We start from the raw sequence: 16,238 nt of genomic DNA on the forward strand, positions 1-16,238 counted from the left end.
GCGTCGACCCTCACACATATGGAATCATGTAGTAACCAAAAAAGTGTTACTCAAATCAAAATAAATGTTATATTTGAGATTCTTCAAAATAGCCACCCTTCGCCTTGATGACAGCTTTGCACACTTGGCATTCTCTCAACCAGCTTCATGAGGTAGTCACCTGGAATGCATTTCAATTAACAGGTGTGCCTTGTTAAAAGTTAATTTGTGGAAATTATTTTCTTCTTAATGCATTCGAGCCAATCAGTTGTGTTGTGACAAGGTAGGGGTGGTATACAGAATATAGCCCTATTTGGTAAAAGACCAAGTCCATATTATGGCAAGAACAGCTGAAATAAGCAAAGAGAAACAACAGTCCATCCTTACTTTAAGAAATTAAGGTCAGTCAATATGGAACATTTCAAGAACTTTGGAAGTTTCTTCAAGTGCACTCGCAAAAAACATCAAGTGCTATGGTGAAACTGGCTCTCATGAGGACCGCCATAGGAACGGAAGACCCAGAGTTACCTCGGCTCATTAGAGTTACCAGCCTCAGAAATTGCAGCCCAAATAAATGCTTCACAGAGTTCAAGTAACAGACACATCTGAACATAAACTGTTCAGAGGAGACTGCGTGAATCAGGCCTTCATGGTTGAATTGCTGCAAAGAAACCACTACTAAAGGATAACAATAATAAGAAGAGACTTGCTTGGGCTTAGAAACATGAGCGATGGACATTAGACCGATGGAAACTTGTCCTTTGGTCTGGAGTCCAAATTGGAGATTTGAGATTTTTTTAATCCAACCTCCGTGTCTTTGTGAGATGAGGGGTGGGTGAACGGATGATCTGAGTATGTGTATTTCCCACTGTAGATTATGGAGGAGGAGGTGTTATGGTGTGGGGGTGCTTTGTTTGTGACACTATCTGTGATTTATTTAGAATTCAAGGCACACTTAACCAGCATGGCTACCACAGCATTCTGCAGCGATATGCCATCCCATCTTTGGGCTTAGTGGGACTATCATTTGTTTTTCAACAGGACAATGACCCAAAACACCTCCAGGCTGTGTAAGGGCTATTTTACCAAGAAGGAGAGTGATGGAGTGCTGCATCAGATGACTTGGCCTCCAAAATCACCCGACCTCAACCCAATTGAGATGGTTTGGGATGAGTCGGACCGCAGAGTGAAGGACAAGCCGCCAACAAGTGCTCAGCATATGTGGGAACTCCTTCAAGACTGTTGGAAAAGCATTCCAGATGAAACTGGTTGAGAGAATGCCAAGAGTGTGCAAAGCTGTCATCAAGGCAACGGGTGGCTACTTGAAGAGACTCAAATATAAAATATATTTGGATTTGTTTAACACTTTTTGGTTTACTGAATGATTCCATATGTGTTATTTCATAGTTTTATTCTACAACGTAGAAAATAGTAAAAAGAAAGAAAAACCCTTCAATGTGTAGGTGTTCTCAAACTTTTAACCGGTAGTGTACACACACACTATTACTTGAGCATGCCCCAGATAATGGGTTGAGTGCACTTGGCCTGACGTGACCTATTGTTCCAGCCCTGAGGGAATACAGGATAAGGTTGACCAGTGTGGCAGCAAGCACCCATGAAGACTATACCTAAAACCTGCTGCTTCGACAATGCTGTTCATAGAGGCCAAGGCCTGTATTCATAAAGCTTCTCAGAGTAGGAACGGTGCTGATCTAGGATCAGTTCCCCCTGTCCATATAACCTCATTCATTGTTGTCTAAAAGGCACAACGCGGTCAGAGTAAATATACATTCATCATCCTCATGCAGTAGACGTGATATGATACCACTGTACTGATTCTGGCTGTGCAGACGTGCTCCTTTTAATTGCGACAACGCAATCGAGCAGTCCAAGAATATCCATTTTCATTCGATAAAAGACACTGAAGATGACTGACGTCGCCAAACTTACTTCTCTGGAGTTGCCTTTTTGCACTACCTAGTGTGTGTTTGTGTTTGTATGTGTGTGTGGAAAAACCCCAGAGCAGTGTCATAGTGAGGCTGAAGACTTTTCCAACTCCATCATTAAATCAGGATCAGACAAGAGCCAACAGGTGACTTCAGCCCAGCTGGAGCCCGAGGGACATTCCTTTCAGCTGAGTGTTGCGATCAGGCCTCGCACTGGTGCCTACTAGCTCACACACAGTCTTTAAGAAGACCAACACACACTCAAGCAGACACACACACCATCCCCCCTTCTCTGTTCCCCCCATCTCTCTATACGTCAGAGATAATTCCCCCCCCCCCCCCCCCCCCCTCCACACACATACACACTTGTGCCATGTCATGAGGATATCTGGACCATCTTTTGAGATGCGCCTTTTGTTAAGTAAATCATGTATTAAATGAGGTGAAAATTGAGACTGGAGTATGCCTTTAAAGAGTTATCTGTAAGGGCTGGTGTTGGAATTGTTATTGAACCTAGATTAGGTTTCGCTTTTGACACCGTTGGTGATGTGGAGGGGATTTCCAGAAAAAACAGAGTGAACAGCACTGTTAGCGACCATATCCAAGGAACAGTATTCATTTCTCTAACGTCTCAGTTTGCCATTCTTCAGTCGCATTTTCTTTCACCATCTCCATCCTGCCTCCCTACCTAGCTCATTCTCTCAATGTCATCCGCTCACACACTGTCTAACTCCGTACTGTACCTTTCTCCTACCCCATCTTTCTCTCTCCTCCACTCCTCTCTCTCCTAACCCCTGGCCTCTGATAAACATAGCTGATCCCAGGCTGCTGGGGTGAGTGTAGACTGTTTGAAGGCTTACCCAGCCTTTGTTTACACAGCCCGTTCCCTGCTGCTGATGTTTAATGTCAATGTGTGCGTGTGCGTGTGTATGTGCGTGCGTGCATTAGTGTGCATGTCAGTGTGTGTGTGTGCTCCCTAGTGTGAGATCTACGGTTGCTGATTACATCTCTGTTAGGGGTGTGAGGAAAACCAGGCCCTTCAACATCTTGGCACACACGGTTTGGCATTTCAGTTGGGTTCTGAAAGACCACAACATTCCCGTTCGCCAAAGCCTGAGTGCAAACAGGCCCAGTGTGTGCAGGCAGGGTGTTTGAACAGTGGGTTTTTGTGGTGTCTGAGAAACGTGTGAGTAAGGTGTAGGATCTCTCTCTCTCTCTCTGTGTGTGTTTGTGTGTGTTAATAATGTGTGTGTACTTGAGTGCACAGTGTGTGTAGGGTATTAGAAGTGTACCAGACTTATAATCGGAATTCTGACGGTTTAAATCCATAGTGGGAAAAGGGCTTTGTACTCGTGAAAAAGACACGACTGGAATTTATTTCAATACTGTACATGTCATTAAATTAAAGAATGGATCATTTAATACCATTCATTAGGCCTGAATGGAAAATATGTCATGGAAAAACATAAGTCATGCCGAATAAGGTCCTCTGTTACAAAAACAAACTGTTATATATTCACTTAAGTCTCAGTGGTTTGGTCTCACGACAGCAATGCTGTCAGCTCGTTTCCCTAGTCGTAGCATTTCTGTAGCGCTGCGCATAAAACTGCAAGAGTTTGATAAATCAGGGGATGTAGAAGCTAAGAGGTTACACTCTGGAGTTGCTTTTACAAAGTCCCAGAGAAGACACACACAGATATGACCATACGCACGCTTACGTGCATGCAAACACACACACACACACACACACACACACACACACACACACACACACACACACACACACACACACACACACACACACACACACACACACACACACACACACACACACACACACACACACACACACACACACACACACACACACACACACACACACACACACACACAGCGCCAACAACTCTCTAAGGTCTTCAGCAGGCCCTATCCACCCCCAGCAACTGCTGACTTCACAAAGAATGTAATAGCCGGGCCACATGTGTTAGCCATTTCAGCTGTTGTTTTGCGCCTGGTTGGGCCAGCAAGCAGGACTGGACACTCTCTCCAGGTTCCCCCACCCCTCCCCTCCCCCACCCCCGCAGGTCAGGATATCGTTAAGGGGGGGTGGGGGGTGGGGGAGAAACCCATCCTTCCATTTCACGCTCAACAGACTTTATGGTCAACATGGTGCTAAACCTCTCAAGTTTATTAACATTTTCAACTGCTTCTACGGTCCCCTTTAGTCCCCTGTTAGAAAAACAATGCCTCTCTTTTCTGAAGGATTACCGTTCAAATGGGAAACCTTGAAATGAAGCTCAGGAGGCCCTTTAGTGTTCATGTTAATGATGCGACTACATATGCATGTGGAAAAAACACACGAGGGATTGAGGTGATAGATCGAGCAGATATTTGCATGTTTTGTTCATCTTGTGGTGGGTGTCTTTGGGTGGGCTCTGTGTGCGTGCCAGTATGTTTCCACTGTGTCAGGCAGCGCCGAGAGATATCTCTGTGGATGTGTTGAACGGAGATGATCCATGCAACCACGGCATTTGAAATAACACTGAAGAACGAAGGAATCCAATTCAAAGGAGGCGATCCATGATTTAGGTGTGGTGTGGCCCCTACGTAATCAGAAATGTGTGTGCGTGTTTGTGTGCGTGCGTGCGTGCGAGTGGTTTGTTTATGTGTGTCTGTGACCCTATATTATTTAGAGTAGTATGAAAGTGTGTGTGGTATGTGTTGAGGCCTGAATAGTCTCAAAGCCTTTTTAATGTATACAGTATCTGGCCCCAATTGAAAAAGTGTGTGTGTGTGGTGTGGTTCCATTGTAAACCACACAGCCAGGCAATCAGGGCTGATGGATAGGCCTACCCTTGAGAGCAGGCCTGTTAATGCAGAGGCCTTCTCTCCCCAGTGTGTCTGTTAGCCTGGGGATTATACAGCTCAGTCATCTCCGTACTCATCCTTTTACCCCCCCCCCCCCCCCCCCCCACCCACACACACACACACACACACAGAGAAGGCACTGTACGCTTCATGCTGAATGGTGGGATGTATGTGGGTCTCTCTATAACTAAAAAGGCCAATGAGTGACATCTGGGTCTTGTAGCTTCCCATGTGTAGTTGCAGCAATACAAGTCTAGGTAGAGCGAGAGAGAGAGAGAGAGAGAGAGAGAGAGAGAGAGAGAGAGAGAGAGAGAGAGAGAGAGAGAGAGAGAGAGAGAGAGAGAGAGAGAGAGAGAGAGAGAGAGAGAGAGAGAGAGAGAGAGAGATGGACTTTGGTCTGAATGTGTGTGGCGGTCTGCTTTTTATGTCTCTTTATGACTTTACCTTACAGTATCTTGATGATAAAAACCTGTCGATCTTGCTGTTGTCTGTCCCCAACTCACCCTAACACTTCAGTTCACTTCAGTAGCAGCATCTCTGAAAGAGAGAGTGTGAGAGAGAGAGAGAGAGAGAGAGAGAGGGAGGGGTGGGAGGAGAGAGAGAGAGAAAGACAGAGAGAGAATTTTTTTCTTTATTTTATCAGGGAGTCATGCTGAGACCAATGTCTATTTGACAGATGAGCCCTGAATTACAGAAATTACAGAAAAGACACACATCAAAATATAAATCCAAATTGCAAGCAGAAAGACTAGCACAGTCTAAAAAACAAGCACATTCATCAGTAATAAGGTCCTCAATCAGCTTTCTGAATTGCCCTACAGGCACCAGAACATCCAATGTAAGAACATTTTGAAATTTGTTCCATATTTGTTCCATTCCAGTGCAAGAAAGCTAAAAGGTGATTTACCTAACTCAGTAGATACCAAAATAATTTCAAGAGTTAGCCATCCCTGAGTCCGTGTGTGGTAGCTCTTATGTCTAAAGTTTAGTAAAGATGTAGGTACAGTGGGACTTTTTGGTAATAGGGCTTTATAAATGAAAACGTAGCAATGTATCAACCAGCTGACAACAAGGAGGGCCAACCAACTTTCTGGTAGAGAATGCAGTGATGAGTACTAAAATTGTCACCTGTAATAAAGCGCAGTGCGTAATGATAAACTGCATCTAGCAGCTTTAATGAAGTGGCAGATGTGTTCATATCGATGATGTCGCCATTGTCTAGGACCGATAGGAACATCGACTGAATAATTTGCTTTCTACTATTTAGCGAGAGGCAGGACCTATTTATATAGAATAAGCCCATTTATTCTCAGCTTATTAACTAACTCATCAAAATGCTTTTAAAGAAGAGAGCTTTTCATTTATCCAGATTCCCAGATATTTGTAAGCAGGGACATGATCATTATGGACACCATCAAAAGTACATATGCTTAAATCATTAGAGTTATTTTTATCTGCTCTAGAGAACAACATATACTTAGTTTTACCTACATTCAATACAAATTTTAGGTCAATAAAGTTTTTTGTAATACCATGAAGGCAGGCTGTGGTTCAGATAGAGCCTGGTCATCCGCAATAACATACACAACAGTATCCTCGGCATACAAGTTGTAAAGCGTCTGTGTGTAGCTGGTGAGATGAGTCAGGCGCAAATAAGAGTAAAGAAAGCAATTTATCACAATTATATCACAATACACGTCGTAAATACAAGGCCACACAATACGGGCCGCAATACAACAAACAATTACTCACAAACAAACATGGGGGAACAGAGGGTTAAATAATGAACAAGTAATTGGGGGATTGAAACCAGGTGTGTAAGACAAAGACAAAACAAATGGAAAATGAAAAGTGGGTCGGCGATGGCTAGAAGGCCGGTGATGTCGACCGCCGAACGCCGCCCGAACAAGGAGAGGGACCGACTTCGGCGGAAGTCGTGACACAAGTGCAGGTAAAACATTTTTTACAGACAAGTCAATATTGTTAATGTAAATAGTAAAAGTACAGGACCCAGAATCGACCCCTGTGGGACACCTTTCGTAATATCCAGGAAACCAGGCCTAATGAATGGTATTAAATGATCCATTCTTTAATTTAATGACATGTACAGTATTGAAATAAATTCCAGTCATGTGTCTTTTTCAAAAGTACAAAACAAACAACTCGAAACAGTCCCGTATGGTGAAAACACTAACACAGGATACAACCACCCACAAAACACAAAGGAAAACAGGCTACCTAAATATGGCTCCCAATCAGAGACAACGACTGACACCTGCCTCTGATTGGGAACCATACTAGGCCAAACACAGAAATAGACAACCTAGACATAAAACATAGAATGCCCACCCACATCACACCCTGACCAAACAAAACATAGAAACATACAAAGCAATCTATGGTCAGGGCGTGACAATATGAAAGATCTTAGCTGAGATTTAATCAAGGATTCTAATATTTTAGCTAGGCAACAGTTTAGAAATAGGGCGATCATTATTGAGGTCACAAGGGTCACCAGCTCTGTGAAGAGGGAGTACATGGGCCACCTTCTATAATCCTCAGGTTAAAAATATGGGTTAATGACTCAACAATCAGAGGGGTAGAGATCTGCAGCAATAATGGCTCAAGCATATCAGCCCCAGTGGAATTTGTTTTTACATCAATCTTAAGCAAGGCATCTAGCACATCACAGATAGTAAATTGTTGAAATAAAAAAAAGTAATCAGTAGAAGTTGACGGGTTAACCGTCCAGTCAGCTAGAGGCTGGAAGAGGGAAGAGCAGTTGATTGACTGACCAGGATCAACTAAACCACAGTTTCTCTCAAATAAAACGCCTGCCAGAGATAACATGATATTTCAACGCATCACTTATCCCGTTCTTCTCAGTTATGATGCCAGAGTCAGACAGAACTTGCTTAGGCAGGGAAGAACAATTTGTACGCTTCAGTGCATTTACTGTTTTCCAAAATTTAGAAGGATCACCAGCAGAGTCACTTTCTTAATGGAGATAGTACATCTGTTTCTTAATTGTCTGAAAGATTGCCAGTCCTCTACAGAGTCAGTTTTCCTTGCTTTGGCACAGTCCTGATTTCTCATCTGAATGAGCTCAGATAGCTCTGAAGAAAGATCTATCTATGAATTGTTTAAAAAGGGTGTGTTTATAGATAGAGGGAGAAATAGAGAGAGAGAGAGAGAGACAGAGAGAGGGAGAAAGAGAGTGAGAGGGATATAGATAGAGAGTGTGAGAGAGAGAGAAAGAAAGAAAGAAAGAGTGAGTGAGAGAGACTTGTGAGAGAGGGAGAGAGAGAGAGGAAGAAAGAGAGAAGGAGAGTATGTGACTGTGGTGTTTGTATAGTTCGGTCTGAATGTGAGTGTCGGTCTGGATCATTAGATGCAATCTCTTTACTTTACCTTACAGTATCTTGATGATAAAACCTGTCGATCTTGCTATTGTCTGTCCCCAACTCACCCCAACACTTCAGTTCATTTCAGTTCAGTTGCAGCATCTCAGAGAGAGAGAGAGAGAGAGAGAGAGAGAGAGAGAGAGAGAGAGAGAGAGAGAGAGAGAGAGAGAGAGAGAGAGAGAGAGAGAGAGAGAGAGAGAGAGAGAGAGAGAGAGAGAGAGAGAGAGAGAGAGAGAGAGAGAGAGAGAGAGAGAGAGAGAGAGAGAGAGAGAGAGAGTTTTTTTGAGTTTTAAATAATCTTTATTGGGTCTGGGAGCCCACCACACAACTCCAACTCCTCCTCCACAGTAACTAAACACAACAGCCTCTGAATACCCCATATACTCAAAAACAGATCAATATTGTTGACAAGTTTATAATAGGCAAACTCAACCCTTAGTCTCGCTGCCACCATTCCCTCCAGCATTCCCACCACATCCACAAACCCTTGTCCCCGAATACTGTTCTTTCGGGTCTTCCATATCGCTAATTTAGCTGCCCCTAACACAAAATTAAGCAACACAACGACACCCTTTTGACTGAACCTGTACTTTGGCCCAAATATATACAGTTGGGAAGAGAAAACCTCTCCCAACGTTGAGAACCAGTCAGTGATCAGGTCAATCATCCCGACCAACCTGGGACACAGTAAAAACAGGTGTGCCAGAGTTTCAGACTCTGCACAGAATGGACACCCTTCCCCAACAGTAGGGTCCAGGTGTACCAGATGCATGTTGGTGGCTATAGCTCCATGTATTATCCTCCATTGGAGGTCAGCTGTCCTCTTATCAATCGGCAGTTTATATAATGATCGCCAACAACCTTCTGGGGAAGCACCTGGACCAAGCACACCCGCCCACCTCGTCGATTTTACCCCTTCCAGGGAAGAGGCATGGGACACCTTTACACATATTCTGTACATGGCCTTCTTTCCCACCTCCTTGAACTCCCCCAGCTCCGGGGTATCGAAGGAAAGCAGCATCCCCACGTCCTCCTCGAATGCCCCCACCGCAGCACTAAAAATCAGTGCAGGGAACACATAATCCAGACCCTCCTTCCACCGATCAGAATTGGAAGTGTCAATCACATACTGACGATGAAGCACTGGCAAGGAGTCACAGACCTCAGCGACGACCTTCCTTAGTAGGCGAGATGATCGGATCCCCGCTCTTTCTCCCAGCTCCTCCAACGATCTGCTCCTGCTCTGCATCAGATGACCCAGCTTGGTGCACCCCACACCTAACAGGCATGAACGCAGGCTGGCTGAATCCAGAGCACTGGACTGGATGGCAGTGTTATAAAAAAGAGGCTCTTCAAAAAGCCACATCCCTGGTAGCGTGCCGGCCTTACGGGACTTGACAAAAACCCTCCAAGCCAGCATAACAGACTCATAGAATGGAGTCAGGCCAGACAACTCACCCCCCTCCAGCTTTAACAGGAAAATGTGCTTGTCTAAGCCCAAACAGCCTGCTCTCCTCATCAGTGTGTAGGCTGTGTCGACCCAGCTAGAACCGTCACTGTACAACAGTCTCTGGGCTGCTTGAAGCCGGAAGGCCATGATCCTAGAGGAAATGTCTACCAGACCTTGCCCCCCCTCGTGCAGTGGCAGGCACAGGGCTGCAGCTTTGATCCAGTGTTGTCCAGACCAGAAGAAATTCACAAGGGTCCTCTGAAGCTCTTGTATCAGACCCTTTGGTGGCTGCAAAATCATTAGTCTGTGCCACAGGGTAGAGGCAGCAAGATTATTAGTTACCAGTACCCTTCCCCTATAAGACAACTGGGGTAGCACCCATTTCCATCTTGACAGTCTGGCACACACTTTCTCCACTACACCCTCCCAGTTCTTTTTCTGAAAGACATCGGAGCCTAGAAAAACACCCAAAATCTTCATCCCATCTCTGCCCCACTGAAGCCCCCCTGGTAACCGTGGAGCGGACCCCGTCTGAAGCTGACCTGCCCACAGCGCTTCACTCTTTCCCCAATTGACTCTAGCTGAGGAGGACCCCTCATACACCTTTAAAGCGTTTGAGAGAACCTTAACATCCTCAGCCCCTGTAATAAGAATGGTCACGTCATCTGCATGCGCAGACAGTGCTATCGTGGGACCCTTCATTACACCTGGCACAGGGAAACCAGTAAGCTTCGCTCTTAAAAAACAAAGCATTGGTTCAATCGCCAGACTATATAACTGCCCTGAAATTGGACATCCCTGCCTGATGCCCCTTTGGACAGGGATGGGGCAACTCAAACCACCCCCCACCTTCACCATACACGAGGCCCCAGCATACAGTAAATTCATCCAAGACAAAAAAACATCCCCAAACCCAAAGGCTTTCATCGTTTTAAACAAGTCCACGCGGTCAAAAGCCTTCTCCTGATCCAAAGAAAGTAAACCCACATTTACATCAGACAGTTTACAAATGTCTAAAACATCTCTTATCAGAAACAAGTTGTCAACAATTGAGCGATCAGGTACACAGTAGGACTGGTCCTTGTGGACCAACAATCCCAGATACTCTTTCAACCTGTTTGAGAGACATTTAGAAACTATTTTGTATTCTGCACACAGCAAAGCAACAGGTCTCCAATTTTTTATGAGAGCCAAATCCCCCTTTTTTGGCAACAGTGAAAGCACCGCACGTTGACAGGATACAGGAAGAGAACCCTCATGAAAAGATTCACACACCACTTCATAAAAATCCTCCCCAATAGACCCCCAAAAGTGCTTATAGAACTCAGATGGTAAACCATCAATGCCAGGGGCTCGGCCTGTTGAGAGAGAGAGAGAGAGAGAGAGAGAGAGAGAGAGAGAGAGAGAGAGAGAGAGAGAGAGAGAGAGAGATAGAGATAGAGAGATAGATAGAGAGAAAGAGAGAGAGAGAGAGAGAGAGAGAGAGAGAGAGAGACGGACTTTGGTCTGAATGTGTGTGTCGGTCTGCTTTTTATGTCTCTTTATGACTTTACCTTACAGTATCTTGATGATAAAAACCTGTCGATCTTGCTGTTGTCTGTCCCCAACTCAGAGAGAGAGAGAGATTTGTATAGTTCGGTCTGAGTTTGTGTGTCAGACATGTAAGGAGCAACATCTCAACTTCTCTGAGAGAAAAATAGAGGGTGTGAGAGTATTTGTGTGTGCCATATAAATCTCTATGTGTGTAGTAGTGTAATAGTTCTGTAGTATTTGTGTGTGTGTGTTTCTAGTAGTAGTAGTGTGATAGTAGTGTAGAAGTAGTGTCGTAGGGTAGTAGTAGTAGTGTGATAGTAGTGTAGAAGTAGTGTCGTAGGGTAGTAGTAGTAGTGTGATAGTAGTGTAGTAGTAGTGTGATAGTGGTGTGATAGCAGTGTGGTAGTAGTGTAGTACTAGTAGTTGTGTGATAGTAGTGTAGTAGGACTGGGATAGTAGCATGATAGTGCTGTGATAGTAGTGTACTAGTAGTGTAGTGATGGTGTAGTAGTCGTGTGATATTAGTGTTATAATGTAGTGGTAGTAGTAGTAGTAGTAGTAGTGTAGTATTAGTGTGATAGTAGTAGTAGTACTGTGACAGTAGTGTACTAGTAGTTGTGTGATAGTAGTGTACTAGCAGTAGTGTGACAGTAGTTTAGTAATAATATTGTGATAGTAGTGTACTGAACACAGGCTTCACTGCTGTTGTTCTCTATCTACACTAACGAGATGAAGATCCAAGGAAACTATGTTTTTAAGTATGCGGATGACATGGCTCTGGTGGGACTATTTTTTAACGATGCTACGTCAGATGGGGACAGCTATTTTAAACAGGCCATCAACCTTCAAGAATGGTGCCGGTCAAGTGGCCTCCACCTCAATGTGGGAAAGACAAAGGAGTTGATCATCAATGGCAACAACTTACCAATGTCCCAACCACCATCTCTGAACGACCAACCAGTGGAGGTGGTTGAGTATTTTAGATAACTAAGGACACAAATTGATAACAAGCTGAGTTTTACAGAGAATGCCGACTGTGTTTTTAAATAAGCAAGCAAGCACCTGTTCTTTATCAGGAAATTAAAGGGGTTTGGGGTCAGCCAGGATGTTCTGGAGAGGGTGTACAGCAGCTTGGTGAAGAGCATCCTCACGTTCAATATGACAGTCTGGTATGTTAATCTGAGCATGAGGAACAAAAGAAAACTGACCAGAATAGTAAACACAGCCAGGAAAGTAATTGGTTGACCAAAGGCACAGTTGAGCAGTCTGTTCCACAAGGAAACCAAAACGAAGGTAATGGCTGCCGTTGGCGACCCCCTCCCACCCTCTACACCCTTAGTTCAAGAGGCTTCCCTCTGGCCGGTGCTTCAGAATGCTCATGGCCAAGAAGAACGTGTTCAAATATACATTTTTTCCTTGTGCTGTTGGACTACTAAATGCAATGGAAATCGTATTGGTATACGTACTTATCTATCCAGTGCAGTTGGGTCAGCGGTCGTTTGTGAGTGAATGTATTAATGTCCTCTGTTGTTAGTGGATGTATTAATGTCCTCTGTTGTTAGTGGATGTATTAATGTCCTCTGTTGTTAGTGGATGTATTAATGTCCTCTGTTGTTAGTGGATGTATTAATGTCCTCTGTTGTTAGTGTTGAAAATCCATGTGTGTGTGTGTGTGTTAACTCAGGTGACAGAGAGGAACTTGTCTGTTACAGAGAATAACTCCTGTGTTGCTCAGATAGTGAAAGCATGGCATTAGCAACACCAGATTTGTGGGTTCGAGTTCCGCTGGAGTCACATATAAAAATTTATAAAAGCGTCGGCCTTCTAAATAGCATATAACGGTGTTACAGTGCTGCATTGGCCAACGCAATTTTAGTAAAAGCAGTGTGAAACACCCTATCAAAAAGACCCCAGTAACTTCTTTTTGGATTCATGTTTACTGTATAGGGGATGCATTACATACAGTACATTTCTGATCTTGTTAATGTTACTATTAATATTACTCCTATTTCAATTTTTTTTTACAGTGAAGTAAAATGATAATAGCTATAATAGTACATTACAGCATTTATCATACTTTATGTGTTTCTACTTCACAAACGTGCTTTTTCATTATGTAGTCCTCAGAATCTGTAGTAGTCCTACCAGTCAAAAATCTATAGGTTTACCAAATGGATTATCAATTAAGAGCAGTCGGATTAAGTAATAGGATGTGTTTTAACAAATGAGGAGAAAATCATACACAAGTAATGTGAGCATTGCATTGTGAAAGGCAATGACTTTATATGAACATGTATTGCAATGTGAAACATGCATTTCTAGATGAAACATAGGTTTTTTAAGTTGGGTGAAAAACTGAGTTTTATGTGTTGTACTTAGTCAATTGAAAATGTGCTAAGAGTTTTGAAACAACTGCCATTTTGATGATCTGTTTTGAGTTTTGTTCTAAGACTTGTGACTAAGAATTGACCACTTCATTGTGAAAATTGCACCAAAGCGATTGAAAAAAACCCTGTAATAATGGACGTTAGACAGTTGATGAACTGTCCTCACAGACCCAACATCACCCAGAGAGAACTCTACAGGTAATGATTGATCCCTGTAGTCTATCTGAGCTTTACAGGTAATCTCTTTCTCTCGGAGCTCTCCATGTAACATCTGATTACTGCTTTCTCTATTTGAGCTCTAAAGGTAATGTCTGACCACGTCTCTCTCTGAGCTCTGCCGGTAATGTCTGATAGACATTGCTCTGTCCCTGTTGGCAACTTGTCATTCATTCTCTCGCACCTCTTTGTCTCGTTCTCCCTCCCTCCCTCCCTCCCTCCCTCCCTCCCTCCCTCCCTCCCTCCCTCCCTCCCTCCCTCCCTCCCTCCCTCCCTCCCTCCCTCCCTCCCTCCCTCCCTCCCTCCCTCTTTCTGTTGGTCTGATAGTGTTATACTTTATGGTCGTGTCTGTGCCTTAAATGCAAAATACATTTCAAATCTATGAGTTAGGCGATAGATGTCTTGTTCATTATAGAAAATCTATATCTACGAGGATTAAGCACCTCATTCTGTAGAACACCAACTTGGGAGTGAGAAGGAACTTGATGGTGATTAATGCTTGACTGGTTATTGTGGCAGTTGTCACCATGCGTTATAGAATATATCTGGTTCTATTCATTCTGGTGTGTTCTGCTTCTCTGTTGTCTCTCACACTCATAAGGAGGTACTCCCACAAAAGGTACGTTTCTTTATTTTATGTGATTATTAAAAATAACTGTGGGGCAAATTTCAGATGTAAGTGGTATATTTTCGAACACTCTTGATGGTGAATTCCCACTAAGGACTTACCACGGTGTTTTACCAAGAAGGCTCAGGCTTTTGTGCTTCCACCTCTACGGCCCGGTTCTACTGTCACTGAAGCCATGGCCTCAGTGGACCTGCTTTGACTTGGGGCAAAGGCTAGGCCACTGGTACTTTTCAACTGGCATTTACATAACAGTGGCTATCTGTGGAAGTGTTTTGTGAAATACCATAAGAACTGTGTGTGTGTGTGTGTGTGTGTGTGTGTGTGTGTGTGTGTGTGTGTGTGTGTGTGTGTGTGTGTGTGTGTGTGTGTGTGTGTGTGTGTGTGTGTGTGTGTGTGTGTCAGGAGTGGTGGGTTTGACAGTTATGCAGCTTTTCTCTGTAAGAGACTGAGACTCAAGTTCCTCACTGTCACTTCAGCCAAGGCGTAAGTTAACACACAAACACACACCACACACTCAAAGAGGAAAAATATCTCTGTCTGATATACACTCCATCCATCCATTTCACTCCATCCATTCTCTGATCCTTATTCCAATATATACATACACTACCGGTCCAAAGTTTGAGAACACCTACTCATTCAAGGGTTTTTCTTTATTTTTACTATTTTCTACATTGTAGTACAATAGTGAAGACATCAAAACTATGAAATAACACATACGGAATAATGTAGTAACCAAAAAAGTGTTAAACAAATCAAAATATATTTTATATATTTTGCAGCAGAGGTAACTCTGTGTCTTCCATTCCTGTGGCGGTCCTCATGAGAGCCAGTTTCATCATAGCGCTTGATGGTTTTTGCGACTGCACTTGAAGAAACTTTCAAAGTTCTTGAAATTTTTCCGCATTGACTGACATTCATGTTTTGAAGTAATTATGGACTGTTGTTTCTCTTTGCTTATTTGAGCTGTTCTTGCCATAATATGGATTTGGTCTTTTACCAAATAGGGCTATATTCTGTATACCACCCCTACCATGTCACAACACAACTGATTGGCTCGAATGCATTAAGAAGAAAATAAATTCCACAAAATCCACAAGGCACACCTTTTAATTGAAATGCATTCCAGATGACTACCTCATGAAGCTGGTTGAGAGAATGCCAAGTGTGCAAAGCTGTCATCAAGGCGAAGGGTGGCTATTTTGAAGAATCTCAAATATAACATTTATTTTGATTTGAGTAACACTTTTTTGGTTACTACATGATTCCATATGTGTGAAGGTCGATGCTGGCAGACGAGAAGCAGGTACAGGGAGTGAACATTTAATTATCAACAGACATGGAACAGGACAGGACAGCATCTGGACATGAACCCATAACAACATTAATGCTGATACAGGGAACAAACAGTGGAGCAGACAGTTATAGACGGGGCAATCAACAAAGGGAAGGAGTCCATGTGACTCCATTGAGCGCTGCTGCGTGTAATGATGGTGACAGGTGTGCGTAATGAAGGGCAGCCTGGCGCCCTCGAGCGCCAGAGAGGTAGAGCGGAAGCAGGCGTGACAATATGTGTTATTTCATAGTGTTTATGTCTTCACAATTATTCCACAATGTAGAAAATAGTAAAATAAACCATTGAATGAGTAGGTGTTCTTAAACTTTGGACCGGTGGTGTATTTTAACCGTAAAATATATCAGAAATACAGCACGCTCACACTTTGTTTGTTTCTGTTCTTTCTTTCTTTCTTTCTTTCTTTCTTTCTTTCTTTCTTTCTTTCTTTCTTTCTTTCTTTCTTTCTCTCTTTCTCTCTCTCTTTCTCTCTC

The 16,238-nt window shown here is 43.4% G+C and overlaps 1 protein-coding gene across 1 annotated transcript in view; it reads left to right on the plus strand.

Moving 5' to 3' along the window:
• LOC120017399 (alpha-2,8-sialyltransferase 8F-like) overlaps positions 1 to 16,238 on the plus strand; it is a 64,413-nt gene that overhangs the window by 29,505 nt on the left and 18,670 nt on the right. The window lies entirely within an intron of this gene.

Source organism: Salvelinus namaycush, chromosome 22 (genome assembly GCF_016432855.1).
Source record: "Salvelinus namaycush isolate Seneca chromosome 22, SaNama_1.0, whole genome shotgun sequence".
Taxonomy (NCBI): Eukaryota; Metazoa; Chordata; class Actinopteri; order Salmoniformes; family Salmonidae; genus Salvelinus; species Salvelinus namaycush.